Here is a 27,755-nt window from a genome sequence, read left to right as displayed (position 1 = left end):
CCATCTCTTTTCATTATCTAATTTCTTCTTTGCTGTCCAACTACCCTAAAGTTACCGTACATTGCCCTGATTGCTTCACCGATTGTTTGTTCCTTAGATAAAGCTTTACTGTAGTTTAGTCAGAATTCATAGTCTATCTCTGCTTTATCCTTTTTATGCATCCAAATAACATCATTCTGTTCTCACTGGTTAAGCACTTTTCAAAAATAGGGGTTTTTTTCTTCTTTTTTTGCGAAAATAGCTGTGTGAGAAACAGCCAGAAGAAAGAAAACTGTTCCCCGCGGCGCAGGTGTGGTTCGGCACTGTGATATTCCAGGACAATTACATGTCTCATTTTTAGCTAGGATTGCCTGGCTTGCTGGCGCCGATATCTTCCCACCCAACTGGTACTCTCACAACTTCCCTGGGTCTATGGGCATCAGCATGTGAGAGTAGTGTTTGGCCGCAATTATGCATCTCGTCAGAGTCGAGCTCTTCCAGTCTGCGCAACATTTTCCTCACTTCCTCGTGTCCATTTTGAGCAGCTGAGGCAAGTGGCGTATATCCCCAAACCCCCCCCCCCGCAGCTATAAGACTCCAAAAATAGCTTCAGCCCAAACGACCTCGTGCACCCCGAGAGGTCCGAGTACGGATGGACTCCCCTGCGCATAAGAGAATATTCCAGACGGGGCATTTCTGGTATCAGGAGATTGATCAGCCGAAAGCGCCTGGACTTGCCGAGAATTCAGAAAGGTCTAGTAGACTTCTACTACTATTTAATAAGGCCTCCTCCAGCATGTCTATAATAATATGATTAATACTTTGTAGGATCTAAAGTGCTGCGCTCAGGGAAAACTCAATGAAAATAAGTAGAGCAAAAACACAGATATTGAACTCATACAGACCAGGTATCGGTCTACCCGCGCTCTACTCCATTGATCGCACTTGTTATGCGCAACCATGCAATCTGATTGTTGTATTGAACAGCCTCCGAAATGGGCTCCCTGGGTAGGAAGGTATAGTAGACTCTCCACTCAAGTAGTCCTTTAGATTGTTTGTCGTTGAGAGTCTACATTATTCCGATTACTCTACTACTAATTCTAAGTACCGTAGCGTGCAGAATAGCAACATTTATATCAGTACAAGGCCGGCATTATAAAAAGAGGGATGAAAGGGCCCTCATACTTTGCTCGCAGTGTCCAGCCAGCGTGATGAAGATATAATTGTTTTTTTCGCCGGCAGAGTACAGTTTTTGCAGAGGAAAAGAGTAGTTTGGGTTGAGAGAAATCGCTGCAAATAGACAAACAACTTAGAGTGTCCAGCATAGAGCCATGGCTTTTTCGAACGAATACAGTGCGTTAGAGCACGTGATACCTGTCCAATGAGCTTCCCCCGCTGCCTGTCCGTTCTCTAAGAAGGAACTAAGGATCTCGATATCTAAGAATTACAAGGCATAGGGATAAAGTATCCGAACAGTTAATTTAGGTTAACCCGCAAAATAAACCCTGTTCCGTACGAAAACTTTATCCCTGGAACTCGTACTTTCTTCTTATTTCAGTAGTAAGACGTCCTATGCGGGGTAGCTTAGGCGTTTATAACGAAGCTACGGATTGCGATTCCCCTTTCATCTCATAATTCGTGATATACCTAGCATTGAGACGTCGTACTACGACATAATATAGACATCCCTGACACAACTTGGATAATCTAAATCACGATATCTAGAAGGGACTACAGACCATCTGAGAACGGCAAAGAATTCACCTAGGGGTTTGGCTTTTCCTGCACAGCGAAATAGACTACGCGAACTTCATGAACTCGATCGCCAACAACTTGGCCAAGCTAGATTCACGAACTAACTTTGGGTTTGCGTGTGATATAGACTTAGGGCGAATACAGGATCCACGAGAGCTACCGTATTAAGAGTGGCGAACGGCCTGACGATTTTACGTTGAAGCAAGAAGCAGCTGAAATAAAACCTGCAATTGCATCAAAATCAGAGCCCTGAAAGGCTTAGTCTCGGTTAGAAAGAGTTAGCCTACGGCGTTTTATTGCGATTTGAAGGCAAAACTAGGATAAAAAATCTTATATGAACGTACCAGCGCCAGACGGTTCTCCCCAGTTAATCTGGTATTACGGCCCCCACGACCCGATTTTTGCAGCCACGCAAGAGGCCGGAGGAGCTCTCCTGAGAGGTTCCGTAGTGAAAGGTCGAGAAGGAGCTCCAGCGTTTTCCACCCCAAAAGACGCCTGTCGAGGGGGCCATATATTCATTGGTTGCCCAGCGGACTGTGCATCCCAAAGGGGTAGGAGTGGAAGAAGGGAGAGATGAGGACTTCCGTACCGGCAGTTCTCCTCGTCTCTTGCGGACACACCCCTCTTGGTGAAGTTGGTCGGTTCGCGACGTCTCAGACCCGAGGTCTGCCATCGGTAAGGGACCGGACAGAGACTCTGATGGTGGAGGCTACCATCTCGCATATAGCGAACTCGACGCATAGGGCTCTCGGTGATCCACACCTCCAATTCTCGCCCATCTACTCGAAGAAGCGGAATAAGCGCGAGCTGTTGAACCCGACTAACATTCCAATGTCGGGTATCGATGCCGAAGTGCTTTTCACTGGGGTGATGCTGAGGCTGTATTCTCAGTGCTTGACTTCGTTGATCACGCTGGGGGAATGGTTGGGCTGCGAGTGGGTGCTCGGCCAGGATGGGGTGGAGCACGGTGTTAATAATGTGCTTGATGTGGGGGCAGGGGGGTACGGGCGCTTGGGTGCTTGCTTGGCAGAGTATTGTCGAAGCTGAAGAGGAGAGAAGGAAGGATGAACCTCCGGGGCGATCGCCTGCGCCCGCTCCACCATCCTAGAGGACTGCAACAACGACCTTGGCGAAGACCTTCAACCCCCCCTCCCGACCAAGAGTGCCAGTGGCTTCGCCAACCCCCATATCAAGGAGGGGCGCGGCACTATAATCGCCCCGTCCACGAACTAAGAGCAATGCCCCATGTTCCCCTCTGGCCCCACAGACGGCACCAACCACAAAGACTCTGCCGCATCTCACAGAGCTATGAGCACCCCGTCTGTCTGCAGAGACCTATGGATAAGTCATCTAAAAAAAAAAAAACCATGAAGATCTCAAGTACTCATATGTCGTCTTCCGTCATGGCACCGACCACCGCGCCGACACGAAGTACAAGATTAACCCAACAACAGACGAGTTTGGCATAATCCCCTTCGACAGCGAACCCGACACGCCAATACAGAGCCCATACACAATGCAACAGCCCCACAATTGCAGTTTAACCCTCCAACGTATCATACTCCCACCTATCAATCGCGGCCCACACATTATACTCGACTTATGCACTCCGACGGGCGCTATCGAACACTGGGTTGTTCCCAAGACCCTCGGAGAATTGGAGTACAGAGACGTGAGGAATAGCGGGTGGGGTGATCTCTGGGCGCTTCGAGTGAAAGCTCGCACAAGCCGAAGCATAATGATGGGTGGCGGCAGCAGGAAGACAATGTCAAAGTTTGTCACGATCAAGGACCCCCACGGTAATGGGGTGAGGGCTATTTTCAAGGATGAGACGACCACATTCCTGAAGGCGAGGGGGGAGCGGGTGAAGGAGGCAATGAAGGCCGCCGGGCTTTAGAGGACGCAGAATGCTGGGGAGAGTCATCTCGAAATAGTTAGTGTGCACCAGGAGAAGAAAGGGGGCTACAGGAGAAGGCAATGGCGGGGAAGGGGACCGGGGGGATGCTCGGACAAACGGTTAGGGTGCGTAGAGATAGGAGGGGAATGATGTAGCTGCGGGTGCAATCACGGAGAAAGGGGTAGGAGGAGACGAAAGGGGGGGTGCAATCGCAGTTTTGCGCTTGCAATGTAACCATATTTTCATATCCGGAGCGCAGGCCGCCAATGGGTGGGGTGTATATGTGGGGCTTCTCAATATTTGTAAATTAGCCCCAAAAAGTGTTAACTGCAGCAGCTACTGGTGTTATCATTCGAAAAAGTCGAGTGATTATTGGTGAAATAATTCCACCAACCCCACCACTCCTGAACCCAATAACCGCTACCATCACTCGCCCAGCAGTTGTGAGAACGGGGGACATATACTGGTGAGCTGGCGCTCTAGAGCTGTGCGCGACAAGTGCTGTCGACAGTGGGGCCGGCTGGAGATGGTAGCTTTGGCAATCAACAGCGAGGGGTGGGAATATTGTCGTTGGGTTCTCTCCTCCGGGGTATTTCATAATAATATTATTATTAAATTTCACGGGTTCTCCATAATATTATATTCCTGTGTTCGGCCGATACAAGCCCTCTATCGTCCACCCGGCCGGAGCAAACGCAATATCTTCGCGATACGTGGCTTAGAATAGAGGTGTTTGTCGAGTGATGTTTTGTGATCAGGATGAGTATAGTTCTCAACGCAAGGGGTGACACTGGTAACAGATACTGCACCTTCCCATAGGGCATCCGAACCCATTGCTGAATGAACCTGATGAGTGAAGGGCTATTCGTCAGCTTCTGAACGCTTTTCTCAGCCTCAAATGTTATTCTAGGCAGTAGGAATGGTCCACCGTAATTTTTGTCAACAGGCTCTAGGGCTTCAAATACCAGGGTTCGGATCTTGTCTATACTTTCTATTGGGCAATAACTTACGGTATTGCCTTTCAGCTCTGGAAGAACGTGCCGGGTTTCCGGGGGGAGCAAAGTAGAGAGTAGCCCGGGAAGGGGAGGTGTGCAGCTCGGCCCCCACGAATAGTGACTAAGTTGGGTTTAATGGGTGAGAAGTCATTGTTTTTCATTCGCAATGTGGTGTAGAACCAACTACACCACGGAACCAACTTTGTATCTTGACGATCTCCCCGAAGATACCATAGAAACTCAAATACCGTTAAAGCTCTTGTATTCCGCCATCTCAGCCACCCCTGTGATCTCTGGCCTCTGAGTCAAATCTTTCTAAGGAGGTCATGAAGGCACTGCAAAAGTTTCCGGAAATGCGGAGTTTAGCTTGGCGGAAACCTGCAATGCACCTCTAGCTAAAAGGCGCCAAGCCTGATTTCCACATTTCCGGAAACTTTTGCAGTGCGCAAGTACTGTACTCGTACTAGTACTCTCCACAAAAATGCGGCTGAGTATGTCACTATCACAAATTTGCAAGAGCTAGCATGGGTTGCAGGTTGGGATGGTGCAAGTGATCAAACAAGGCCCATTCTAGCTCGTAAAGTACGAGACACCTAAAACCCACCCCTTAGTTACTGTGATACTTGTACTTGTACCTAGGAGCATTGGAAGGCACCATTTTAGACTCCCAACACTATCCAATCTTGCCCTAGAAAAGCAACGCCCATTTCTTGGCGGAAAACCGGATAATATGATACCAGATAATACGGTACCGGTATTGGAGGTCTAAGCCGACCCAGCCGCGCCTAGCGTCCAGTGCGGTAAACGCCATAAATTCCGATGGGCATAGGAATTGGGCAGCTGGAGGGACTCATTCGTAGTCTTTCTAATCAATTGAACCTTGTATCCCTGGGGTCTGAATTCAAGTGGTGCTGGTGGGTTGGGGGGGGGGATTTTTCATGAGCACCCGGGTCGGCAAACAAGGATAATAATATATTACTTGTATTAGAAAAAAGGTTCCAAATAACACCCATTCTACATTTCATCCCATTTAAACGAGACAACAGCCATGGTTTGTCAAAAGGGTTCTAATTACAGATAGGACTTCAGAGCGCGCCCGATTGCTAAGGGAATTTATGAACAAACAGTGCTAAATCCCGGTAATACAAAGTATTACAGTTCCCGAGGTGCACATCGCCCGGCCACTTACTCTTGCTTTGAGAGTGATCCCCCGTTGCATTGAAGCAGCTAAATAGCTCAAACTCAATTCTTTCAGCACCTTTTGGTCCCCTCCGAATCTTGCCCATCCTGTCAGAGCCAGTCGGGAAATCGGTCTCAAAAGAAGGCTCTCCAGCACCCTTCATATTAACGAGGACTGCCCGGCGAAAGTGTCAGCGTAGGAGGGCATCAACCGGCCGCTGTGGATTGCCCATAAACGATTGGTCCAGATGACTACTGGCGATGTGATAGTGCGACTAGTGGATACTAGAGATAAAGGATAAGGTTTGCAAGGCATTGAGACAACATAGTGTCACACTGTGATAATTAGGAAATTTTAGAAGCAAGAATGTTTCTGGGCTATAGGAGACCAGTCTCGAGGGAAACTATTTAAGGGCATTGCTAGAAACGAAAGTGTGGCAGCATATTGGAAAGGAAGGTAAGACGGGGGCGGCACAGCGCGAACGGAGATGTAAAGGAACAATTTTGTATACTGTACGAGTACATATAGGACACCTCTGGCAATGTAGAAGAGATAGGGCTCCCAGTTACTCCCCTAAGCTCATACCGGGAATTTATTACTCATTGCATTCAGCCTACTCTTAACTCAAGTGCGATCCCCCTTTGCATTCAAGCGACCAAAAATCTCAAACTCCATCCTCTCCGCAGCTTTTGGACCGATCATAATCTGGCCCAGCATGTCTGAACCAGGCGGGAAATCTGTCTCAAAACAAGGCTCGCCAGCCCCCTTCATATTTACGAGGACTGCTTGGTGAAAGTGCCAACGGAGAAGCTGATCGTCCGGGCGAAGCGGATTCTTGAGGAAGCGTTGATCTAGTTGTCGGCCAGCAATTCCGTAGATGCTAGCAAACGGTGTGAAGCAAACGATCTTGTGATCATTCTAAAGAGCTATTAGTTGCGAGTGGCAGAGACACTTCAATCATAGGCTAAACGTACATCTGGGTTGATTGACAACTCATAAGAATCAAACAGTGCGTGCATATCTCGGGTGAGCAATATCCCATTCTGCACAGAGTTGATGGTTCCATGGGACTTAGAGGCCGGCGGAGCGGTAATCCATCGACCGAAATTAGATTCGTTCTAGTGCTCCTCGTATGCTAAAGGAAACACATGAGCGGCTTCGAAGGTTGTCCAATGAGTAACACCCGATATTACTGCTGGCCTGCCAGTGATAACGCATCGCTCATCACGGTCACGTACAGATTCAAAAAACGAATCGACACGGGTTCCGGAGTACAACGAAAGGGTACGAAGTAGAGGGGCCTCATTGGTGACAGCGATAGAACCTATCACGAGTGAGTGGTAGTCGATTACTGGAGCATAAAGAGCACCTACCGTTCGTAACAATGTAGTAATTACCTGGCCGAAGTGGTTGCTCATCCTTCTCAACGAGCTGTTGGCTACTGTCTTGTAGGTGAAAACTAGCGGTAAAGGTGCAGATAATATCCACCATGGAATACAGGTTAGCGTTGGTGATACCCGGTGCGACCCAGAGACCTCCGAGCACGGTATCGCGATCGTTGGAAGCGTAGATGTGGGTATTATGCCAGGCTGAGCGATTGGCGGGCTGGACATGTGAGATCCTTTCTTGGTCTGTTGGTGCCATCGCCTGAGGTCCGAGTACGAATGGGAGGGATGTCGAGACCGATGGAAAAGGGAATGTTTGTGTTGGCGATGGGAGGAGTAGTTTCATTGGCAAAGGAGTCTAACCCGGACGTAGGATACCCAAACCGCCGAGCGGGTAACTCTTGCTTATATAAGCACAAAAAAAAAACTTTCGATTTTAGTCACGGTACTGTACGGAGGTACAGCACCTAAGTTTTGTATGTTACACTCGCAGTGGGCATCGTGTTAGCAACCCGTGTAACTTACAAAACTTAGGAGCTGTACCTCCGTACAGTACTCGTAGAGTGTGTGCGCCAAGAGGCCTAATATCCGGTTCGTCCCCCTTGATCCTGCCGAATTTCCCTACATTCCGCTAAAATGTAAACTAAAAAATAAGTTTCGCACTTTCTCGAGTGATATCAAAAGCATTCTAGATCTAGTTATGATCTAGTTTATTTTTTCTATCAACCGGAACACTAAACCAGATATTATGTGCGAGTAAAGTCTAGTAGCTATGAGGTAATGCACTGGTTGATATTTATAAAGGAGCATCTGGAACGGTTGGGATGACATTACACCTCTTAGAGGTTAAATTTGCCAATTAAAGAAATCTACTGAATTCGCACTATCAACACCGCAGGGGATAACATCCTTAAGCGCAAGCCCCCACTTCAATTGCAGTACCCAAACCCGAAAACTCCATTTTCCCCCCTGCTTTTTGATGGCTCATAATCTGACCTGAACCAGGCTGAAATTCCATCTCATAACAAGTCTCCCCAGCCCCTTTCATATTGACCAGAACAGCCTGGCGAAAATGCCAAGAGAATAGCTCGTCGGGGGGGCGAAGTGGATCATTGAGGAAGCGTCCATCAAGGTGTGTGCCGGCGAGTCCATAGCTGCATGCCAAAGGTGTAAAGCAGACGATCATGTGGCGCTCCTAAATAGAGATTAGCTAAGAACACCACAAACTTGTCAAGCTCAGGTGAATCATACACGGGGATTGACCGATAACTCATAGGAATCAAACAGTGCATGCATATCTCGGGTAAGCAATATTCCATTCTGGACTGAGTTGATTGTTCCATGCAACTCATAGGCTGGCGGAACGGTGATACAGTTCCTTAAATCAGAGCTATTCCAGTGCCCCTCATATTTTAAAGGAAACACATGAGCTGCTTTGAAGGCACGGAAAAAAGTAACACCATCAAGTACTACTGGCCTGCCAGTTACCACGCATCGCTCATCCCGGTTACGTACAGCCGTGCAAAATGCTGCAACATGGCTTGCGGACTGCATCGAAATTTGACGAAACAGAGGGGCTTCATCGGTCATAGTGATGGTACCTATTGCCAGTGAGTAACAGTCAATGACCAAATCATGCCAGGAACTCACCATTAGTGAAAACATAGTACTTCCCCGGTGCAAGTGGGTGCATATCGTTTTCTATCAATTGCTCCCTCTCATCTTGTATGCTGAATGTATCGGTGAAGGTACAGATAATCTCTACCATAGAATAGAGATTTGCATTGCTCATACCGGGTGTCACTAGGAGACCTCCAAGCACAGTTTCACGATCGTTGGAAGCGTAGATGGAGGTATTGCGCCACGATTTGCGAATACGGCACGGGATGCGCTGGGGAGTGCCTTCAGCAGTTGATGTCATGGTTGTAACGCAAGGTAAGGAAAGAAAGAGGTGTTTAAATGGATAAAAATAGGGCGTGGTTCCCTTGGAGAAAAAGTAGGGATTGTTTGCACCTAGGAGGGAGAAAAGAAGGTGTTAAGGAGGTACAGCGTGTAAGTTTTGTAGGTTCCACAAACGGGACTACCACCCTCAACCCCTGTGTAACCTACAAGACCTACGTAGACAACCGAGAAACAACGAACACGTACTAACCCGAAATGAGTAGCGGATAATTTGTGCTTAAGCATAAAAAAAAAAAAAACTCGATCTGAGCAGGGCTTTACCGTATTAACCGTGCCACCTTAGGCACGATGAAACTGCAAGAAAAGGAAAAAAGTGAAGGTTAGGGTTACAAAATTACTGGTAGGTAATCCCTGTTCATCACATGCCTCGTTTCGTCGCCAATATGGTGAGGACTGTAGACACTACCTCTTTTGGGGATAGCAGACTGTTCGATTTCTCGTGTACTTGTACGAGTCCCGTATTTACTCGGTTGATTCGCTAGCGCCGCTGCTCGCAGATCTCGGGATTCAGGAACAAGAATACTTACTGTAGGAGGGATTAGTGATTTCCTCACATAGTATGGCATGAGTCATTTGGCTGTGTTGGATCTCATTTGTCGGCTTTCGCAATTCTATTAACTTGCTAGACTAAACCAATCTTGAGCGATGTCGTGATATACAAGGATATTCGACGCTAGCAAATCGACCGAGTAAATACTCAAGTACCGGTACGGTATGATACTTGTACCGAATTTCACTTCACTTTTAACGGCGGAGATAGGCAAGGCGATCTCACTTGGCTCCTTCAAATGTCACCTATGATATTAAAGGAATAGATCCACTTATTAAAAAGTTGACAATCCAACCAACCAACGGGCCAGACCCTCCCTAGTTCAAGATAACCACCGATTATATAATACATTTTTGAGTTAAGCGGTGGAGCAACGAAAATCGGTGGCTGAAAACAGGTTTAGGGGTGAGGCGCAGCCGAAGTTGGGTTGTGGGAGTCTTTTTTTTTCTTCCCACCATCAGGTGGTGTAGAACGAACTACACCACGAAACCACATGACACATACATGCATGTGTATTAGGGGGTGAGCATAAGTGAGGCGGATTTCGTACCTAACTGGATTTTAACCGACCAAGGTTTGGTGAGTGTAACCATGGAAACAGCCAATCTCGGCCTTCTTTTGGGGGGGGAAAAAAGTAAGGCGAACTCAAAATGTACCAACCCTAAAACTTCCTGCCTTCTCATTGGCAAAGTTACCTTGAAACCAATGAGAACCGTTTCGCCACACTTACCCCGAACCCCGGCTACTCCTACCTTAACCCTTAACGGGAACAGGAGAAACCGGACACCAATACCCTACCGCAGAATAAAGGGACCATGTGCTAGGAGCTAGTTCTACACTGCAACGGTAGAGAAACGAAACCAGTGGCGGGAAAAGGAAACGAAACAAAATAAGTCTTAGTAACGCGACTGGAAGACTCTTATAGCTAGCTAAGAAAAGTGGGGAAGTGAGGGAGATCGCTGGCTCAGTGGGGAGGTTGTATTTCTTTTCCACTACCCGAACACTCAACCCGAGCCCGAGCAAGCACAGCTGTAGTTGCATACCGTCAAAATCTTGAGGCTCTGTCCAACCTTTTGCCCACATGTAATAGTAGTTATGTTTGCAAACGTCCAGAAATTACAAGTACCGCACTGTTATAGGCTGCTAAGTCTCTTCCTCGCTTCGTTCAGGGTGTCCCCACATTGATCAGTAAATGCGGAATGAATTGGTAACTAATTACATCCCAAGATCACAACCCCCGTGCTCCGCCTAAAAGCTCCCCGGCCAGAAATAGCAATATTCCCTAAATAATAATCAGCTACCGTAAACAAATCCTGGTGAGAAAAGGTCTACCAGATGCTCACCTTCAATTATCGACCACAAATCCTCCACTTCTCAATGCCGCGTGAATACAGTCCACAACAATTGAGGCCTCCTTCATCCATTTTTCTCTCTCTTGTCCCATATCTCGAAACAAAACCAGAAAGTTATGGGTCTGAGTAAAAACCGTTCCATCATATCGAAGCATTTGCCACTGGTCCCCGGTGGTAACAAAACCATACACCACGCCCCCGCCATTACGGTCTCCCATATCTTTCATCGCCAGTAGACACTGCCTCTTCGCCTCTCCAAGAGAGGACTTCTTGGCCTCCACCACAAAGACATACTTCTCGCTCTCCAGCCCGATCAAGTCCACTAGAACGAATTCCTGATAGCTGTAAGTCTTGGAGTCTAGAGCGGTAATCTGTTTCTCCCTGAGTAGGGAAATGTTGCGTCCCGTGCTTTCTTGGAAATCCGACACAATAGGAGCGAGTATAGAATAGACCAGGTCGTTGATATTCGCTTCTTTAAAATCCTCATCCGACTCAGTGGGATAGCCTTCGCATCTAATGAATTCGACAATACGGTCATAAACCTTTTTCTTAGTTTCCAGAAGCTGATCTTTCCCGAGACCTTCAATCTCAGGCTTTGTTTCTCCCAACATGCGGCTGACGGAAATGCCATGACGTTCAAAGCTCTTGAACCTAAAGCCTAGTCTCTTCTGGGCCTCTGCTAGGGTGACCTTGGAATAGGCAATCTTGGATTTAATATTAGTGGACCGATTCTTGGGCTGGGTGTTGTAGCCTGATTAGAACAGCGTTCGGGCCAATAAAACTTCAAACCTACGAGAATAGGGCCTGTTGTCTTAGATGCATAGCGGACTTGAGGGCGGTAACGGTAAATGCATGCGGGCATGCGTGCTAGTTTGGTGGAAAGTCTGAACATGGTCGGCTATAGTTCATAACTCATAAATTTAGTAAAACAGTCTTCAATAAATAATAATATCATAATGTTAAACGGACACACCTTGTTGTTCGTATGGTTGTGGTAGTGTTTGATTGTTGGTTCTCGGACGTTGGGTTGAACAAGGTTTGCTATGATACTTCACAAAATTCTGGATATGGTGTCTTGATTACTAATCTCACCCCAAGCATGTGTAGGGCAAGGATTTAACGTGAAGCAACGCAGTAACATACCAAATGTTTTGCAGTGTATGCTGGCCTCTGAAGACGCTAGAATGCTAGTTAACAGTTCACGACCCGGTTTTGCAGCCGCGCGAGAAGCCGGAGGATATCTCCCGAGAGGTTCCGCAGTGGGAGGTCGAGAAGGAGCTCTACCATTTCCACCCCACAAGACGCCTATGGAGGAGGCCTTATACGCATGGGTTGTCCAGCGGACTGCGCAACCCAAAGGAGTAGGGGTGGAAGAAGAAGGAAGAGATGAGGACTTGTGTACTGTACTAGTGGCTCTCCTCGTTTCTTGCGGACAAACCCCTCTCACCGAAGTCGGTCGGTTGGCAACGCCTCACACCCGACTTCTGCCATCGGCAAGGGACTGGACAGAGTTTCTGATGGCGGAGGCTGCCACCTCGCATATAGTGAACCCGACGCATAGGGCTCTCTGTTGTCCAGACTTCCAATTCTCACCATCTACTCGAAGAAGCAGAACAAGCGTGAGATAACTATTCCCTTGAACCGGACTAACATTCTAATGTCGGATATCAATGCCGACGTGTTTTTCAATCCGGTGATGTCGAGGCTGTATGCCCAGTGCTTGAGTTCGTTGACCGAGCTGCGGAAACGGTCGGACGGCGATTTGGTGCTCGGCTGGGATGGGGGGAAGCAGGGCCTTAAGAATGTGCTTGATGTGGGGGGGTAGGGGCAGTCGGGTACTTGCTTGGTAGAGTATTGTCGAAGCGGAAGAGGAGAGAAGGAAGGATGAGCTTCCTGAGAGACCAGGGAAGCCGCCACCTGGCCCGGGTGGGAAGGCTCCGCCGGTGGTGAGGGAGATGAATGGATTGTGGGCAGTTGTCGTTGAGGCTCCTGGGCGATACTGCATTTATTCCTCTAGTGTCGGGTATCTATTTTGAAAACCTACACTACACGCCGGGCGTCCCAGTGGAGAAGAATAAGGCTTAGCCGAGAAAGCCCTACGACCTGATTATTGCTACAAAAAGAATCCTCGCGATAGGGAAGTCGTTTTTCCGGCGCCAAACCCTTCAAAACTCTGGCCGCACCTAGATCTGAACGGTGGCGTCCTTTCGAGCACCCAGATGGGCTTCGGGTCTATCGCCAATGCCTGCTCCACTATCCTAGAGGACTGCATCAAGGATGTGGGCAAAGCTTTTCAATCCCCCCCCTCGACCAAGAATGCCGGTGGCTTCGCCAACCCCCCTGTCGAAAAGAGCCCGGCACTACAACCGCCCTGTGCACAAACCAAGAACAATGCCCTTGTTCCCCTCTGGCTCTACAGACGGCGCCAACCGCTAAGACTACTGCTGCTTCTCGCAGCACTACGAACGCCCCGGCTATCTGCAGAGACTCGTGGATCAGTCATCCAAATAAAGAAAAGACCACAATGATCTCGAGTACTTATATGTCGTCTTCTGCCGTGGTATCGACCGCCGCGCTGACGCGAAGAACCCGGATTAATCAAATTATAGACGGCTTTGGCATAACTCTTTCGATGGTGAACCCGATGCGCCAATTCATAGCCCGTACACAATGCAACAACTTTGAAATTACAGTTAGACCCTTCCGCACGTCATACTCCCACCTATCAAACACGACTCGCACATTATACTCGACTTATGCACTGCGACGGGCTCCATCGAACGCTAGGTTGTTCCCCAGAGCCTCGGAAAATTATAGTACAGAGACGCGTGGAGGGGAGGGTGGGGTGATCCCTGGGCGCTCGGAGCGAAAGCTCGCACAAGCCAAGATATAACTATTGGTGGCGGTAGCAGGAAGGCAATGCCAAAGTCCGTCACAACCAAGGGGTGAGGGCTATTTTCAAGGATAAGACAACCACCTTCCTGGAGGCGAAGAACGCCCCAAGGTTTTAGAGGAAGCGGGTTTCTAGGGAGAGGGATCTCGAAATAGTTAGGGCGCACAAGGAGAGGAGGGAACGGGGGCTGCAGGAGAAGGCAATAGAGGGGATGGGGACAGGGGAGATACCCGAAGAAACGATTTGGATGCGTAGACAGAGGAGGGGAATGATGTAGCCGGGGGTGCAAACGCGGAAAAAGGAGTAGGAGGAGACAAGAGGGGGGGGGTGCAATCGCAGTTTTTCTTTCACAATGTAACCATATTTCATATCTGGGGTGTGTGCCACCGGTGGGTGGCGTGTATATACGGGACTCCTCACCTTTTGTGAATTATTTACCTAGCTCCAAAAATAGTTATCCGCAGCAACTATTGGTGGCATTATTCAAGAGGTCGCGTGAAAAGATACCACCACCCCACCATTCCTGAATCCACTAACCTCTTCCATCACCCGCCCAACAGTTGTGCGAATGGGGGAGATATGCCCGTGCGTTGGTGGTGCTAGTGTTTTGGGGGAGTGCGCGGGCAAGTCCTGTGACGGTGGGGCTGGCTGGTGGCGGCATGGGTGTTGAAAAGAGCCGCACTTGGTGCGGAAGTGCCCGCACTCTTATGGCCGTGGTGGCATACGTATACGCTGGTGAGGAAGCGCAAGCCTTCTCCTGTTTGCTGCTGTTTCCTCTTGTTCTGTCTTAGCCGAGACCTTTCCTTCTTTCCTTCCACTCTCACCCCCTCACCTTTCTCTTCTCTCTATATACACATACAACGAAACCATAGTCTCTATCACCGCTTAGTATAACCTCAGCACATTCATTTGTGTCATTCCACTCCACTGCGTAAAACCTTCCTCATCTATCATTACCCCCTTATCCATTATTTTCAACCTTGGAAAATATGTGTTTGTCGAGTGATGTTTTGTGATCTTGATGAATATGGTTTTCAATGCAAGGAAGGGGTGGCGCCGGTAATAGATACTGTGCCCTCCCATAGGGCATCGGAATCCATTGCAGAATGAAAACGATGAATGGAGGGCTATGTGTCCGCTTCCGAACACTTTCCCCGGCCTCCAATGTTCTTCTGGGCAGTAGGAATGGTCTACTGCAATTTTTGTCAATCTGTTCGAAGGGCCTCTAATACTAAGGTTTAGATCTCGCCTATACTTTCTGTTGGGCTCTAACTTATGGGATTGCCTTTGGGCTCTGGGGGAACATACCGGGTTTCCGGGGGTGATCAAAAGTGGAGCAGCAGTCCTGGGAGGGGGGTGTGCTGCTCAGCCCCAGCGAATTGTGGCTAAGTTGGGTTTAGTAGGTGAGAAGTCAATGTTTTACACTCGCAACGTGGTGTAGAACCAACTACACCACAAAACCCAATAGCTTGAGAGGTAGAATAGAATACTTGGCTGTTACAATTTCAGGTACCGTATTTACTTGTTTGCTTCCTTCCTTCCTTCTTTTCCTTCTTTCCTTCTTTCCACTGGAGCGAAGCCGTTTCACAACAACCCTTTCAGCGAATACAAGCGCCCTGATCCTTCAATCGGGCTCCATCATGATGGCCTTTGTTCGGAATGTTACTGGATTTCGTCTGGCGCTTGCCCCTTTTCCGCATCACTTTCATGGCAGGCTGATTCGTCATCATCGTCATCCCGGTAATGGTCAACTTACTTCAACCTCTCTTGCTCAAGCTGTTCGGACCCAGGTAGGTGAAGGAGTCAACCGTGCTCTATAACTACTAACTGTGTGACTGAATAGAAGTATTCTACGGGTGACAGTACGAATGGTACGGACAGTACGGGCGGTACGGGCAGCACGGGCAGCACGGACGAGCTCAGTGATTTGGCAAATCGGGTCGCTACATTGGAGAAGGTAATATTTTCAATGATAGATAGCCTCCTTAGCCACCTGAACACCCCCTCAACCGGACAGCTAAACCCAAATAAGAAACCTTCAAGTGGTTGAAGCTACTGTGCTCATCACCGCTCGCTTCTTCATACAAAGTCCACCAATCAGCATCTGTCCGGGTGGCCTAGGAGGCTACCGACCCCTGAGTTCTTTAAAGTTAGTAATTCTCTAACTGTTATATAGACTTGCTGTTCGGCAATCCACAATGAATTCGCTAAGCTGAAAACCGAGCCGATGGACAACTTGGATAAGAGCATAGAAAAAAGCTTGAAACCAGTCAACGATGCGATAAATGATGCCTGCTGGTGGAATAGATGGATACTAGGGACCGTTGTCATAGGGGTGTGTTGTCTTCCGATTCTTCTGCACAACTCTGTACTAACCATCAGACTAGATTATGTCAAAAATGCTTTTTTATGACAAATACGTAGAAGAAAAGCTGCTTAAAAAGCTCGAAGACTCTGAATCTAAGCTTGGGAAAAGAGTTGAGGATTCGAAGTCTAAGCTTGGGACTATGATACACGATTCCGAGAACAGGATTACAAAGATGGTTGAGGACGCTTTGTCTAAATTTAAGCTTGAGCTTAAAGTGGCGGAACTCGAAAAAGAAAAAATGTCTGATTAGGACAAGAAGAAACGTTAAGGCGTACAGTCGCACCTCGTTATAAAGAACGCCAAGAGTTGGGGGTTTTTGTTCGTTATAACGAGGTTTTGGAGTGAATTCCTTATAGCGAGTACTGTTTGTATGGGAGCAGGGGTCTTGATTCCCGTACGATTCATTCGTAATGGCGAGGTTTCTCATACAAAGAGGTCCATTATAGCGAGGTGCGACTGTAGGTTTATAATTAATCAGACACGGTGCACTGTGTCTAAAACTTGGGCTTGAGGAGCGGGACTTTAATGAGAGGGGATTCTGTCTGATCGGGACGAGGGAAGACATTGGGGGGTAGGGGAAGTTTATAATTATTAATTAATCAGACACAATGTCTTTGAATCTCTGTGCTAATGCCTGTGCATACTCTTGTTCTTTCCGCCTTCAACTCCTCTTGCCTCGATCAATTTTAGAAAAAACTCATCAATGGCCTTTGAACAAGCAGGTCTGTACAGCCTACTCCACCGTCGAAAATATGACCTTCCGAGTGAGACGCGTCTCCTTGTCCAAGACTACACCCCTAGCCCCTACTGTGCCCTACCTGAGCAGGGCGTGCGGTTGCCACGTGAATATTGGCTTAGTTGGGTTTAGTGGGTAAAAAGGCAATATTTTCCACCCGCAACATGGTGTAGAACCAACTACACCACGCAACCATTTCCTCATAAAAACTGGTATTTCAAGTAATCAAACAATATGTCTAAACCTGAATAGGAATGTGATACAGTACTCCAGTAGCCACTGTGCCAAGAGCTTTTTTCTTTTTTCTTTCTTTCCCATTCGACTACATGCTACTGGTATTCTCTCCTTCAACTCCCATGTCTCCCCCTGCCTCCTCCCACCCCTTATGCTGTTTCTAAGTTCGACCAACCTTTTTTTGTTTCTTCACCTTCCATTAAACCTTATTCTCTTCAGACTTTCTATGGGACGTAAGCTTTGTCTGCCTTAAACTTTGAGATAAGAAGAACCGAAGCAAACATAAGCTGTAACGTGTTCGCAAGGTGCTAATCACGTTATCAAGGATGGATACGATAGTTGGCAGCTGGCCTGCTCTACCAGAGAGGAGGCGAGAGCTGAGAAGTAAAGGAGGCTTTGAGGATGTACTGAGAAATAAAGAAGTAACCGTTCGACCAAGTATATTGAAAATACTGTCTGTCAAAGTCTACCTTTTCCATCGTAGAAACAGGCGGTCTTTAAATACATAATTCTGTTCATGTCTACCATAAACGAAACTAATCAAAGATATCATGTGATATACTTTGGTAAACAACTTAAGTATCAAAACTATACTTAAAACAAAACATAAAACAAAATCAAGTATCAAATGATACTTAAAACAAACCAAGTATCAGAGCGATACTTAAAACAAAATATAAAACAAAACCATGTATCAAATGATACTTAAAACAAACTAAGTATCATAGCGATATATAAAACAAAGCATAAAACAAAACCAATTATCAAAAGATACTTAAGACAAACCAAGTATCAAAGTGATACTTAAAACAAAACATAAAACAAAACCAATAACCCAGTACCCATACCAGTTACATAAGCCCAACTACTCAACCTTCCCTCAAATACCCACCTTCTCCACTTCTCTCCTACATGAACTCTCTCACTAATAATGATAGAAGTGTTGGGAAGAAAGGCAGAACAGTATAATTTCTGTGTTGGTGGTATACCCTCTATAACACGCTCCATCGCTCCTATTTTCCTCGCACATAGTTTGGCAACACCATGTCAGCTATTGTGGGCCCCTCCCACTTCCCTCTGCCCCCTTGATGGTATCTGCCTAGTGGCGTGGTTAACTCTTCCATACTCTCCCGCTTTGGCCTCGCCTGTCTCTTGTCTGCTTGATGGAGGAGTTATCTGGGCTCGCCCAGTACTTCTGTCTTGCTAATCGGGACTAGCTTAGCTTTGGCATGGTCGGCTTCCTCTCTTCGCTTCCGGGTAGCGCTGGCAGTGGTAGATATCCTTCTCACCACTTGCACGATCTCCGTGGGAGAACGCCTCAGCTAGTAACTTCAGGCTCTGTCTTGGGCTGAGATTTAACCATACCCTCCTAGTCACACAGTTCAAGTTTGGGTTGCCTTCCTCACCTTCTCCTTCTACCTCCCTACCGCCGGTGGGATCCCTTCTACTAACTGACACCATCTCTCGCAGAACAAGGGACTACACGAGAGACCCGGTAATACGGCAGGTTCAGTCTACAGTTGGGTTTGCACTGGGGCCTTTGGCCCTCCCTCCACTTTCCACTTCGGTAATGTCAGCTTACACCCTACTGCCTTCCCTCCTTTGCTGGTACCCTACTACCTCTTTCCTCCACCACCTGGTGTTTCAGGGTTTCGGCTTGCTGTCTACCCGTGGTCGATCTTTGGCTAGCACCCTACTGCTGTGCGGCATCTGCTCTGCCTTCATCCACTCCTTGGGCCTGGCACCGTGGCCTCTGTTCTCGATTAGCTGGCCATGGTATTGTACTACTGTGGCTTAGCTGGTTGGGGGCGCTTAGCCTTAGGGCTCGTCGCTGACCGCTCACTTCGAGGGCGGTTCTTTAAAAAGAGTAGATCTGGCGGTACAGTGGGTAGTTGTTATTTTCTTTTATGGCTCTTAGTGGTCTAGTAGTTTACGCGATAGAGTTTTTCCTTATGCTTTCCTGCCTAGCTTGTTTGGTTTCCTTCCTGTTGGCTAATTGTAGTTAGTGGGTGGGGTTTTCTTTTGGGCGTGGAATTTTCTTGGGCTTGTGGTTGGCTTTTAGGAGAGACCCTTTCGTGTTCAAGTCGTGAGGCTTGCAGGCTGGGCACCTGAGTTGATCGCTCTTAGAGTGTGTGCGGTTAGGCCCATACCAGCAAGTCTTTGGGGTACGGGCTTTCTCTCGGTCTGGGGTGGCGGAATTTTCTTAACACCATAGCTAGCGCTGCATGTGATGTTCTTGTACCTTAAACAAGTAACTAAATGATTATAAAAAAAAAAAAAAAGACCCTCTATATCTCCATACCTGGAATATTACTTATATAAGTTCCGGTACAGCCTCCCAACAAGAGAAGCAATCACCAAATCCGATTCCTGGAACTCAGAATCCTATCCTATCTTGTTTGGTCCCACACATCACAGAACAACGCTCACCAAGTTATTGGCACTGATTCCCAGTGATGACCAAATCCGTTTTTCCACTGCTGTTAACCTTACTGAGCAGATTACAGAAAGAATTGAACAATGTCTCAATTCTTCTAGTGGTTACTATGTAGCAGTCACTGGTATAGGAAAGGTGGTGCTGGCCCATATCGATCAGGAATTTTGCGAACACGGGATCCACAACTTAGCCCGCTTCACTTACGCAGGCCTCCTGGAGTTGCATATTATCTGGTTGATGCCCGGTGTGCCCCATGATTTCGTCAGTAGGAGTTTCTTTCACAAAGTGGCAAGGAAGATCAATAGTGTTTTCGGACTTCTGAGAACATGGTTTCCGCTTGGAAGCGCGGAGTTCGAAGTGCATGGTAGGAGGAAAAGGCAGGAGGATGACACAATCAAGCCAGCTAAAAGATCACTTGAAACAGATTGGCCTTCCTTAGTAATTGAAGTGGAGTATTCCGAAAGCGTGCAAAAGCTAATATTCAAAGTGGAATGGTGGTTAAAATATTCGGCTGGACAAACTAGGATGGTAATTATTATCAAGATTAAGTGCAATCTAAATGCCATAAGGTTGGAATACTGGGAAATGTACTGGGACCGAGCCTAGCACGTTACCAGAAGTACTGTCGCAGTTCCCATCCATCGCCAATGGTTTAGCATCAACAACCTGGGCTCTGTATAACGATCCCTCTTTGGACAATTAGTTCTTGGCAATGGGAAACGATACTTCTCTTCTTCCTTGTCTTATCTTTCTCTGTCTTACAATAGCACTAGGACTGTTCCTACTGTACTGATAATAAAAGACCTCTATTTTCTATTGGAAAAGCCTATCATAAGCTTTCTCTAATTTTTCTTTGTAAAGAGCTTTCTCAGCTTAAGAATAAAGGTTGTAATAATAATAAACATCATAAAGGTGGTTTTTATTCATTAAAGTAATAACTAAGAAAAGGACTTAGAACAAAGTGTGAAGAACCTATCCGCCTCAGCCGCCCCCGCCTCCTTATATGGAGTTCTTCCCGCCTCAAGTCATGTGACCCAAAGTGGTTACATGTATGAAATCTAATTATAACAAACTAACTTTGTGACTAAAGTGGTCACATGCTCAAATCCTATGACCTTGTAGCGAGGTCATATACAAAACACGTAAACAAATCATAAGACAATATACAAGTCATATGACCTCAAATAGTCATATGCGCAAAACCCATGACCTCATACTAAGGTCATGTGCGAAACATAAATCATAGGTACAAGGCATTCCAGTAAGGCATACTTGCAAGGCACATTTGCCAGGCGCCCATCCCATGACTCATACTTGAGTCATGTGAGAAACGTAACAAATCATAACATAATAAATCATGTGACTCGAATGAGTTACATACATGAAACAATAACAAACCTATAACTCGTAATCATGAGCCATGTGAGATTCTTTTCCTCGCTAAGATACATTCATGACATTAGCTCCTCTCTCTCTAAGCCTGAGTCCCATCAGGCTTTTTTTCCAAACTTCACCAGCTTCTTTCTGGCTCAACGTCTTGTCCTCTGAAGCCTATTAAACCTTTCATCTGTGGTCCTCCATCTTATCCCCACCCATTCCAAGGTAAGACTTTGCCATCTCGATAGTGTTCTGATGGTTGTTGTTCAGCAGTTATAACTCTACAATGATTTTTTTGTTTGCCTAAATGGTGGCCTCGGCCTGGCCTAGTTGTTCCCGGAATCCTTGGATCTACCTGTGTAGGCTCCTGACATCCAGTTCCATATCTACAGAGGAGCTTTGGGCCCATCCCTCTGTGAGCCATGTTCTCATGGCCCAAGCCTTTTTTCCATCCTCTTCTTCCAACTCCTTCCTGCTTCCGTCCTTCTGTAGGTAGTATCCCACAGCAAGTTTGTTCACCCTATACATCCTGCACTCTCTTCCGAAGCACTGCTGCCAGTGCTTCAGTGCATCATCCATGTAACCGGTATGGGTACTCGGTTATTGGTTTTGTTTTATGTTTTGTTTTAAGTATCGCTATGATACTTGGTTTTGTTTTATGTTTTGTTTTAAGTATCGCTATGATACTTGGTTTGTTTTAAGTATCGTTTGATACTTGGTTTTTTTTTATGTTTTGTTTTAAGTATCGCTTTGATACTTGGTTTTTTTTTATGTTTTGTTTTAAGTATCGCTCTGATACTTGGTTTGTTTTAAGTATCGTTTGATACTTGGTTTTGTTTTATGTTTTGTTTTAAGTATCACCTTGATACTTAATTAGATTCATCAAAGTGTATCGATTGATACCTTTGATTACATTCATTCATGCTAGACATGAACAGATTTGTGTATTTAAAGACTGCCTATTTCTACGATAGAAAAGGCAGACTTCGACAGATAGTATTTTAATATACTTGGTTGAACGGTTACTTCTTTGTTCCTCAGTACACCCTCGCAACCTCCTTTAGTCTTCAGCTCTGGCCTCCTCTCTGGAAGTGCAGGCCACCTGTTAGCTATCGTATCTATTTACCGATAACATGATTAGCACCTTGCGAACACGTTACATTTTTTTAACCTCAGCAAGTGGTTAAGACCCTGTCCTTAGATTTAGGCCTCATCAACCTATCGATATCAACCTCAGAATGCTAGCGGAGAGAAGCGGCAGAATAATTGTATATTTAGCTTCATCTTAACCCTAACATAGAGTCCTTGATGACCAGGGGTGGGAAGCAGATCCTACGACGAGATATTATGAGAAAGAAACACCTCCGGTACTCTGCTAAGAAGCCGGGCGAACCTGCAAACACAGAAGACACACACCTTGCTGGAGAATTCCCTTCGACTCCAACTACGAAGCCTTCCCTTGAATGTCTAATCGACTCCGAATCTAGTAGTGAATCAGGCATGGCTAGTACTGGAGGAGGGCCCTCCGGAGAAGGAAAATCTCGGGCTAGGCCTGAGGAAGAGGCGGTACCCACAGAATGTGAACCTCCAAAGTTTAAACTTCACCTCTCAGCCAAGTTTACAGGAGAAGGAAAAGACCACAAACCCGAAGCATTGGATCAATGGGTAACAGAACTTACACACTATTTCCTCCTGCAAGGGAAAGATGTGGAAGACCCTACAACCGGACTATACATTGGATCATTGTGCGAAGGAAAGGTAACCGAGGTATACCACTAATGCTATAAGGATTATGGCGGAAATGAAAGATTAAGAGGAGCTACAGTCCTCGATTATCTGAAAGGACGATTCCAATCCTCTATAACCAACCACCTCTTATATAACAAATTCAACCAGCTCCAGCAAGTTAAGAGAATACATGTTAAGAGGATTACAGATGTAGCTACGGATCTACTGATGTATAAGGACCGAATGAAGAAAGGAAGCATTTCCAACTACATCCATAAGCGACAATTCTATGATACTATGCATCCTACCCTCCGACGAGAGGTCGAACTACTTGAGGAAGACGACGACGATATTGCAATAATAATTGCAAGAGCAGAACGAAAGGATGCAATTCTCCATGAAACCAAGGCATACAAAACTCAGATATCCTATAGCAGGTATAGCCAACCACGACACAAACCCCCTAGCAACTCTGAAGATGATACCCCATGGGTTTTCAAGAAGAAAACCAAACCCTCCAAAGAATCGAGGCGGCAGAAAAGAGAATGTTTTGAATGTGGAAAAACAGGATACATGGCAAAGAACTGCCCTACAAAGCAAGAGAAAGTAAAGGCGATTAAACAAGAAGCATCAGCCAACAATATTGAGAATGATAGTGATGATGTCCAATCCAGCGAATATGAGGAAATCCATATTGGATATATCGATATGGAGTGCAACAGTGTCCGACCTCTGGGTACATTTAAAGCACACACCGCCCTGGAAGGTACTATTCTGCTCAATAGTAAGAAGGCATGAGTCCTATTCGATACTGGCGCGATTGAAAGAGACATAATCAGCAATACCTTTGTCTCTGTCCATGGACTCTCAACTCGAGACCTTAATCAACCCATACCAGTCAATATGGCGGTGAAGGGATCACGATCGATAAGCGATAAAACCAGTAGCGCAACTATTCGACTTGGTTCTACTGTCCTACCTCTCCAGGAGATGCTAGTCAGAAACTTAGCCAAATATGATGCCCTGATAGGAATGCCATTCCTGAACCGCCAGAAATCTATAATAAGGTGTGGGGAATCAACGATAGATTTCCCAGATCAGAAGGTCCGGCTCTGATGCAAACCAACAAGGGGAGAGTATCGAGCCGCAGTCTGTGAAGCAACTGCCCAATGCCAATTGGATGAATACTCTGATGTTTTCCCTGATCAGATACGCGAAGAACTACCATCTATGAGCGAAGTGAACCATCACATCCATCTTCGAGATCCTTCTAATCTTAAGAACCAACTCACCTACTCTATTCCTGACGCATACAAAAGCCCACGATGTGACTGGATCAACCAACAACAAAGAAGAGGAGTCATCTACCAAGCAGAAGCTCCAGGTGCCGCTCCTATATTTGTTCAACCCAAAGCTAATGGCAAAAGAATCCACCCCTTGGTTGACTTCAAACTGCGAAATGAAAACACGGTTATGGACAGCTTCACTATTCCAAATCAAACCCAGATCCTGAATGCAGTGGGACGGGCTAGATTCCCAAGCAAGATTGATCTAAGTGATGCCTATTTCAAGCCAAGGTTAGACCCAGAAAGCGAGCGGTACAACAGTTTCAAAACACACTTCGGAAGTTTCATTAGCTGAGTTATGTTACAAGGATATATGAATGCGCCCACCACCTTTATACAAATTATGGAAAACCTCCTAAGCGAATACCTCCACCATTTTGTATGGGTCTACATTGATGATATTCTCATATTCTCGAATACCAAAAGAGAACATGCCTACCATATAGGTTTGGTTTGAACCAAACTAAGGGAAGCTAAATTGTACACTAGCAGAAACAAATCAATTCTATTTGCCGATAAGCTCGATATCCTAGGACATGTGATAAATGACGAAGGGATCCAGGCAGCCCCTGGAAAAATATCCTGTTTAACATAATGGACAACACCCCAGAATCAAAAGGAGCTCATACGATTCCTAGGCTTAGTTAACAATATCTCCCAGTTCCTACCACATTATGCCACTGTGACAGTACCGCTCACAGACCTCACTGGCAATGCAGAATTTGTCTGGACCCATACTCAGGACCAAGCCTTTACCAACATCAAAGAATTGATTAAAAATGCCAATGTTATACAACCTATCGACTATAGTAAGCCAGAGCTGATATGGCTGATTACTGATGCATTGGATATTCGAGTTGGAGCATGGGTTGGACAAGGAGCCTCTCATGAAATGGCAAGACCGGCGGCATTTCACAGCAGGAAATTTACTAATTCACAGATCAATTATGGAACGACAGATAAGGAAGCCCTTACTGTGATTGATACTCTTGCCGCTTTCAACCACATCCTAATGGGCAATACCTTCACCATTGCCACCGACCATCAACTCCTCACTAACCTTAAAATGGAAAAGGTTCCTAGAAGCAGAAGAATAAGATAGAGAGGAAGAATCAGCAAATACGATGCAAAAATCATCTATACCCCTGGAAGAACGAACTATTTAGCTGATGCTCTCTCCCACCTATATGTGAACCAAGAACTTACCGACCCTCCTCTTGTTCATGACCACACAAGACAAAGCGAGGATAGCCCTGATGATACCTGCTATGAACGAGAACCTTCCATGGCTAATGCCAGCTCTGCCGCTCCCACCAATCCTTTCTGTAACGTGTTCGCAAGGCGCTAATCACGTTATCGATAATGGATACGATAGTTGGCAGGTGGCCTGCTCTTCCCGAGAGGAGGCGAGAGCTGGGAACTAAAGGAGGCTTCGAGGGCGTACTGGGGAACAAAGAAGTAACCGTTCAACCAAGTATATTGAAATACTGTCTGTCGAAGTCTGCCTTTTCTATCGTAGAAACAGGCGGTCTTTAAATACACAAATCTGTTCATGTCTAGCATGAACGAAACTAATCAAGGGTATCAATCGATACTCTTTGGTAAAACTCTTTAAGTATCAAAGCAATACTTAAAACAAAACATAAAACAAAACCAAGTATCAAACGATACTTAAAACAAACCAAGTATCAAAGCGATACTTGAAACAAAACATAAAACAAAACCAAGTATCAAACGATACTTAAGACAAACCAAGTATCAAAGCGATACTTGAAACAAAACATAAAACAAAAGCAAGTATCAAAGCGATACTTAAGACGAAACATAAAACAAAACCAAGTATCAAAGCGATACTTAAAACGAAACATAAAACAAAACCAATAACCAAGTACCCGTACCGGTTACATTCCCCAAAACAAAACAAATGTTTAAACAAACAAAACCTAATAATCATCAAAGGCGGATTCCGAGAAGCTCATGGCTTCAGTTTCCGCCAAAAACTCTTCATCATAGGTATCACACCAAGGACAATAGGAAACTCTAAGGAAACACTTAGACTCGAAGAAATCTAAATCACAGTAGTCATGAATACCAGATCCGTGCTGTACGTCAATCCAAGCATGATCACAATCAGGACAGTAGTGAATCCAGAGGATTTCGAAGTAGTCTTCAAGTTGGATAGCATCGTGGTTCAACAACAGTCCAACAACCTGTTGTCACTGCCTCACATTGAGCTCCACATAGTTTGACATCGTTATGGTATTCGGATGGTGATTGGTGACTAGATAAGGTTGTCGAGAGCCTGCTCCCTAGCTTGATTCTCCTCATCGCTACTTTCGAACTCTGACTCAAAGTGTGGTGCCCAAAATCCATCTCTAGTTTCGAGTTCTGCGTGCCATCGCTCAGTTTCTGGCATTGCAGGTGTCCAGCACATGGTGATGTAATTGATTGTTGGGGGGAGGGATTCATTTGGCATGTTGTCTTTCCACCATTCGTTCACCATATCCATAGCGTGCTCAAGTCCTTCCAGTGGTTCCCAACTGTTTTCGCTCGTCGGATATCCTTTCCATTTGACTAGGAATTGATCATTTCCATGCCAAAGGCGATGGTCTCTGATTTCTTCAACTTCCCATTCATCCTTCTTTTCGATGATGATAGGTACAGGCCGAGAGTGGGTCCTTCCAGGAAACTTGGAGTCGTCATTGGGATGGAATCGTTTGACAGCTGAGGCGTGGAAGACTGCAGTATTGCGGTGGTACATGCGTCCATCCATCTGGACAGTGTAATTCTCTGTATGCTCGTCAAAGGATATGACTTTGAAGGGTCCTCGCCATCGAGGTTGAAGTTTCTTGCTGCGTCCGACATTGGTAATAAACATGTTACCGTGTACCATGAGCATGTCTCCTGGTGAGATGGGAACATGTTTGCGACGTCGTTTCTGGGCAGTAGTGGTGCTTCGGAATCGGGCAGCCTTAACAGCTTGGAAGGCATCGTTCCGAATTGCTTGGTGGCGGTTTAGATGGTCATCGGAGGCAGGGACTGAGGAGTTCTTGAATAGAGTTGTGGGTAGGAGAGGGTATTGGCGGCCAAAGACTGCCTTATATGGTGACATTCCCAGGGTATCTGAAAATCCGGCATTGATATATGCGGCTAGTTCAAATAGGGCTGGTTCCCAGTTGGTTTGTCGTTCATTGATCATGTTCCTAATCCCGGTCTTGACCTCGCGGATTTTTCGTTCTACTTGGCCATTAGTCTCATGGTGTCCTGGGGCCGCCATAACGTGGTTTATTCCGAGAGAGGTTAAGGTTTGCTTCCAGAATCTGGCAGTAAAGCGGGGATCAGCATCACTGACAATAGATAAGGGGAACCCGTGGGGGGTAAATAAGTGTCGTTGTAGGTTATTCCAGGTGTCTTTGGAGGAGTCGGTAACCTTCATTGGTATTAACCAGGTGTATCCAGAGAATCGATCCACCACTACCAATATGGTGTCATATCCGGCGGACTTGTCGAATGGTCCTGCGAAATCGATGGCATAGGATTCGACCGACGATTCACACCGTGCCGTGCAGTTTAGCATTCGG

The sequence above is a fragment of the Tuber melanosporum genome, assembly GCF_000151645.1.
Source record: "Tuber melanosporum whole genome shotgun sequence assembly, scaffold_34, strain Mel28".
Taxonomy (NCBI): Eukaryota; Fungi; Ascomycota; class Pezizomycetes; order Pezizales; family Tuberaceae; genus Tuber; species Tuber melanosporum.
This window is presented reverse-complemented; position numbering follows the sequence as displayed.